Source organism: Eulemur rufifrons, chromosome 2 (assembly GCF_041146395.1).
Source record: "Eulemur rufifrons isolate Redbay chromosome 2, OSU_ERuf_1, whole genome shotgun sequence".
NCBI lineage: Eukaryota > Metazoa > Chordata > Mammalia > Primates > Lemuridae > Eulemur > Eulemur rufifrons.
This window is the reverse complement of record NC_090984.1, coordinates 53,740,114-53,746,741: the sequence shown is the minus strand read 5'-3', so window position 1 is coordinate 53,746,741 and position 6,628 is coordinate 53,740,114. Positions and strand designations below refer to the sequence as shown.

General features: G+C 42.6%; 1 protein-coding gene across 5 annotated transcripts in view; it reads right to left on the bottom strand.

Annotated features, from left to right (window-relative positions):
- Positions 1–4,761: 4,761 nt before the first annotated feature.
- MEIS2 (Meis homeobox 2) overlaps positions 4,762–6,628 on the bottom strand; it is a 204,881-nt gene continuing 203,014 nt past the window's right edge. For all 5 annotated transcript variants that reach the window (XM_069461842.1, XM_069461827.1, XM_069461803.1 and 2 more), the window contains one exon: positions 4,762–6,628. This exon is cut by the window's right edge and continues 1,395 nt beyond it. The gene's annotated coding sequence lies outside the window, so the exon portion shown is untranslated.

The following is a 6,628-nucleotide window of genomic DNA, read 5'->3' as shown; positions in this document are numbered from 1 at the left end:
AAGAGGTCCAAATCAGAATGATCATTTCTTACATGGTAAATATTAGGCCTTTAAGCAATATGATTTAACTAATTAGAAAATTTACATCATTAAGTCTCAGGGAGAGAAAAAAAAGAGAAACAAATCTGCCAGTCATTTTAAAGGAGACAGGCACTATTGAAGTGTGAAGAAATCGGCTCTAATTCAAAAAGGCAATCGGGCAGAAAAAGCCCTCAACATTACCCTGCTAGTTATTAATCAGAAAGGGCTCTCTCTCTCCTCCCCATACCCCCTCCCCTCCAAGCACTGAGTTTAAGTTCGTTTTTTTTGCCAGTGGCCCATGTCATATTTATATGGAGGTTTTGTCTGCTAAAGGATTAAAATTTGAAAATGTTTCAATATGAGGAAAACAGAATCCTCAAAGGGAAAAATATTCACAGAATCACCTCTCTTCCAGACAAGTAAACCTGTTGTAATAAACAATTCTCACGCCCCTCTTATTTTTTTTTTATTCTTTCTGTCTTTCTTCCCATTAAGTTCCTATTTTGAAACCTGCTTGGTGAGAACTAGATAAAAGTCTTTGTGTTCTGCTCCCCTCCCCCTCCTTTCTTGCACCTCCTCCCTCCTCCAAAGCGAGAAACTTAGACTGAAAGCAGAAAAGTACAAATACATTAACAAAGCCCCACTCACTCGATAAAAAGGCCATGGTCTAGGCTTACATGTCAGGAATCTAAGGAAAGGGGGCTCTGTTGGGTGGGTCTACACATAGAAGATGCTAAACTAGAAATTTTCCCCTCCTATATATAGTATTCAATGTAGTGTGTGGTTAGAGAAAAAAAGAAGGCAGGTGGGTGAGAATTATTTAAAGTGCATTGTGGTGTTGTGTGGCTTTTTCTCTCCCCCCCTCCAACTCCCGCTTTCTATTCAGCTTAAAACAGCAGCCTCATTATATCTAGGTGCCCCTTCCCATCATAGTCTTCCTTAAGCCCTGGTACACCACACACATCGCCTTTTCCCTAGTCTTCTCATTCCCAGCAAATTAACTGAAGAGGGAACTGCAAAAGGAACTTTAGGAGGAGTTCCATTTGGAAACTCAGGCCCGTCCTGGCTTCTCTGAGGATTTGCTCTTAAACGGACATTGGCTTCAAAAACAATTTAATAGCAAGCCTTAGATATTCAATTTCTCTTCATTATTATTTCTTTTTAAATTACAAAGAAGTCCCAAAGGCTCATTTTCTTGCCTTGCCCAATTCTTTTCTCATTACTTTCCCTTCCAGCCTCATTTTCATATCTTTCCCTCCGCCTTTCTTTCTCAAAGTTTCACTACCTTGCTTCGCACCAAGTCCCTGGGCCTTAGAAGTCTCCAGTCTCGGGGCTTTTACCGGCCTTCAACAGCTCTGCAGCGTTAGTTCAACGCCGTGCTCCACGTTACCAGATTTCAACTTTGCAGGAGAGAGCAGTAGCAGATCTGGGCTATTAACACACCCCAGTTAATTCTCTGCGGGAACTTTTACTAGGTGGGACGTGTGGAAGGGGAAAACATCTGTAAACAGTACACGTTCCTGAGTGTGGGGAACGATCGCTGACATAGAGGCCAGAACATACAGAAAAATATGGCAAAATTTGTGCAAGAGCCATTTCCAACTTAAAATTTGGTGGACTAAGGAAAGGAAAGGGAAAAGGAGGGGCATTGGGAAGAGTCTAGAATGCTCCCCAAATGCAGCTTCTTTTCTGACCGTCGCAGAACAGACTGGAGTCCAACGTGCTCCCTTTTGAGAAAGATTAGAGTAAACTGGACACCGCTGTCACTTTCAGGAGGTGGGACACAAAGAGGTGAAAATACATAAGACAATGGCCTCTGGCCTGGAGGGCCCCCTAGGCGGTCTCCCCACCTTTTTACCCGGTCCCTCTCAGAAAACCTCCTTACCTTTGTTGCTTCGATTTGATATGAAACCATTGGACGTTCCTGGGCTAGGTTCTTTGAAAGGAAAAAGACCACGAGAATCAACCGGTCTCCTGCATCTACTTCGAAGTCAAGAAGCATTGCAATAAAATTTACAGCGCCTTTAACAACTGGCAAGTAAAGCATTAAAATTCTCTTTAATTGAGAAAATATTGATTTTTAAGTCTAGAAAAAGCGAAATCGTAATTTAGCTGCAAACTTTCAGGCGAGAATATAGCGTATTATGTAGCCATATAATGGATCCACTCTTTATACCCATGCAAAATCACATCTTTAATTGCGCTACTTTATGAAGTGATAAAGACAAAAGATAACCCGACTTAGGCAAAGGCTTTTTAAAAAGAGGACCTAGAGTAATTTCTTTTACCAGTTATTTATAAAAAGAATTGTCTCCTTTTTTGAAGCAGGGGGGAAAAATGCCCAAAAGGGAGGAAAGAAATAAAAACAACGGAAAACCACAGACTAGTCTAAAAGCAACTCACATTAGCAAATCCGTTGATATTCTTTACCAAAGGAGGAATGAAGCCAACCAATTTAGAGAAAATGCATTCACGGACAAAATTGCATCCTCCGTTAAACGAAACTAACCTGGGTCTATTTTCTTACTTTACTCCTCCGTCTTGTGTGTGCGGGGGTGTGTGTGTGTGTGTAGGGGGGGCAGAGTCCATTGGTGGATAGGAAAGAGAAAGAAAATCGGGCTTTCTATGTTATTTCTGTATCGGTTTTTGGTATTATAGAAGAGTAAAGAAGTTTTTGTGTGGTGGTTTTTCATTGATCAGTCACTCTGAGCTAATGTAATTATCCTCATCAATAGGAGGCTGCAGAGAGAATCATTATGTGGGTGACATTGATAAATGATCGCCCAGGAACGGCCCTCTCGCGGGCAACCCCCACGTCTGACCCTCCCACACACACAATGTAGTCATAGAAACACCTAGAGAACCCCGAGCACCGCCGCGGAAGAGGCAAGAGAGGGAAGAAAAGCCTCGGGTGGCCAGGGTGGGGGTGGGGGCGAATGGGGGCGGCCAGTCCCAGATCCAAACGGGTCCCAGGGACAAAACCAGCCCATGGCGGGTGGGGGGAGAGGAGAGAGTTGCGGGAGGGAGAATCCTCCTCCCCCGCTGCAAACCCTCCCGCGCACAGTTGCTCACAACAAAGTGAAAATCCGCCCTCCAGACGCACCCATTCCTCCACACCTTTTCCCATGTGCGACCTCACTACCAACAACATCTGATGTTTGCCGAGACACACATTCAAATGGGTTTCTGCAAAGGAGTTAAATAATTAGGTCGCAAAACTTGTAGGCATCTAATTCTCACGCGAGTCCCACCCCCACCCCGCGTTCAAAAAACCCCAAACAAACAACAAACAAATCAAACGTATCTGAACTAAAACAAAGGCAGCAGCTGGGCGACACCCCCCTTCTAGCGTTCCCCCCAGTTATTTACTAAGTGACCCCGTCCTTTCTCTTCACCTCCTAACCCAGTGCCTGTGATTATGAGATAATGGATTTTGCGATTGCTCCTGTCAGGGAAAAAAAAAAAAAATCCCCACCGAACCCCACGTTTTCATCTTTCGAGTGTTTTATTTAAGCCAATGAGAAAGTATTGAGAGCAGTAATTGATTCATAATGATCCATAAATCGATGTTGGAAAGCGGGGGGGGGGGGGGGGGTAAGGGTGGAGGTGTACGAAGAGTGAGGAGTGGGGGTGGGGGGGCTGATGCTGTTTATTTTATTTCTAAAGCTTCAACTAAAGTAGCTTTGACACTGTTGGGGCTGCAGGGGAGGAGCTGTTGGGCTCTGCCGGATCATCCATCATCCCTGTCACCCAGAGTCTGCCCGGAGGAGCCGTAGACGCAATCTCCCTTCTGTCTCTACACCGAAACTATTAATATTAAAACCTCCCTTCAAACGCTGCCCCGACGGTCTCCATGCTCATCACAATCTGACCGGCCTCCCCCATCAGACCAGCGCTTCCCCTGCGCAGCCCCTTCCTCCCAGCCCGGCCGGGACGGAGGGGGCTCGCCCACAGCGCGCGAAGCCCGGAGTTGATCGCTGCAACCGTAACTGTCACGTCCCCGCCACGCACACCCCCATCAGTGTGCGAGTCTAACTCCAACAAACACACATGCACAGGAAAGGCCAGGTGAGGGCCGGCTAGCCCTTTGCATGCCCCCCTGCGCTGCCCACGCCTCTGCCCTGCCTCCTCCCGGGCACGTCCGCAACGACCCCGCTGGGTGGGCGGCGATGGCCGTGGCTGCCAAGCTAGGGCCACTCGGCGCATCCAGACGTCCAGACACCGGACCTTCTAACAGAGTGGCAACTTGTAGCGGAGGTCCCAGCTCCTTATCAAATTGCTGGCCTGCAAGACTAATGGGGAACTTGTGGAGGATCCCTGTCCAGTCCCTTTGAAGGAAAGTCCCTCCTTTGACAGCTGCTAGAGATATTGGCCACATTTCCCTTCCCAAATCTGCTTCGGGTTAACAGGCCCGCGGGGGCGGGAGGGGGTGAGGAGGCAGGAGGATCCTGATTGACTCTGCTCGACAAATCTAACTAGGGTGAGCTGGGGGTGTGGGGGGGGCTGAGGAGTGCTGACCTGGGGGTGGGAGAGAGGGAGACAGGGTGGATGAAAGACACAGACTTTCCTGGTCTTTTTCTCTTTTTTTTCTTTAAAATGTGGCTTCTTGCTCAATTCCCAACCCTTAACAGATGGCGACTGCAGTTCTCTCAGAATTTCTTAAAGAAAGGGAAACCTTTGGAATTTATTTCTGCTTTTGCTTTTTCATATAAATAAAAAAGTGTTTTTATATTACTCTTGTTTTGGAGAACATAAGCAATTTTATTCAGACTACAGTATTTCCTTTAACACTATATGGTTGTCAAAACACCATTCCCAGTTTCTTTGCTTTTGACAGCTGAGTCTTTCTTAAATATACCCAAATCGGAACTCTTTATACTAAATAGTAAACCCGAGATAGGAGCAAGTGCCTTCCGGGGTGGTATAAAAAAAGCATTATAAAAATTGGGGCTAATTTATCACTTCTCTGTCTTAGTATGGGGTGGTAGGGGGGAGCAAGAAAATACAAACAAATATTACAACAATTATCATTCCTCTCCAAGTATTTAAGAGGGTTAAGGTTAACATGATAGGACATGGGTTTGGTAAAGAAACTAAGTCTGAGATGATTTTATTCATTAAAACCAAGGATAGAGAGCTCTGGGCTCTAAATTTCAATAAAATAAGTCAATAATTTCACAAAACACTTCCTAAACATGAGCCAATTACCAAGAAAACCCTTCAGCATTTACTTTACTAAAAGGAAAGGAAGAAAAACTTTGCCAGTTTATTTTCAGCTGAAGTGAGAGTTAATTTATAAGGGGGAACTTGTCTTCGGAGTTTACATAAAGCATTTAAAGTAAAAATATGCAAATATTTAAGTTTTACAAAAAGACTCTATTTAAAATGGGATAGCAAAAATGAGAGGGAAGCTATCTCTCTTTTCCAAGTGGCACAGAATTTCTCCATTAACAGTTAGTTTGTGTCAGAAGTGTTATTTCTATGTTTTAACAGCAGCATGCTAATTAAGCTGATAAATGTATTTCTAACAATTCTAACTAAATAAAATACAAAACAATAGAAGTTTATTTCCTTGCTCATTTATATAGAACTTCCATTAATGCTGTCTGAAATGGAAAGATGGAAGAGCCCCAAATAAGATACAACTATGGATTTCTTCCAAGTTTAAGTTTGCAGAGACAGTGAACTATTTCCTTATTAAGTTGACATCACATATCTAGCTACAGTTTATGATATTATTCTTTCTAAACATAAGATTCAAAGTTTAGGCATTACAAAATTCCAGGATAGCATATTTATTTGAAAAATTGAGGAGGCATGCAAATACCTCACACTTTTTGCACACTTTAGCAGGCAGGCATTGTGCAGTATCAACAAGCTAATGGCAGAGATTTCCAGGAAATCCTAAAATTCTAAAAATGGCATATTGTCTATTTTGTTATTTTTTAGAGAAAAATTTAGTCACCAAATCATCACCCTAGCATCCCTGCATATGGAGGTGTCTGAAATAAAAAGACACCATAATATCATTTATATTAAATATTAATGAGTAAGTAATCTTTTAAACTCAGGATTTCAAACTTCATAGAAGTTATTTACTTATCTTTGAATATCCAAATGTAAATTTTCATTTGCATATTCAACAATATTTCAGTAGGTAAGAGGAGAAACACAAGCAGATGAGTTATCTTTGAGAAAAGACACTGTTTCTTATGATGTAAAATTAACCCTGAAAAAGCACTTTATTCTGGCAAAGGATGACCATGAAAAGCTTCATCTGAAAGTATATTTTTTTAACATCATGCATCTAAAAGGAGGCTGGGCATGTTGAAGGTGATCTTTCAATCTGGCTTATAATACACATACAATTTCATACCTTTGGAAGTTTTCTGCTGGTGGAACATATAGGCCATATATACACCGAAAGGCTATAGATGATTAAAAATTACTGGTAAGTTAAGTTTCAAATATACTCAACATCTTGGGGGAAAAGCCATCACCTACTTTTAACACCATATATAGTCAGCATTGTGCAACCTTGCCTTAAAACCATTGAAAACACAAAAGCCTAACAAAAAATCAAAAATGAAATATTTATTACCGCATT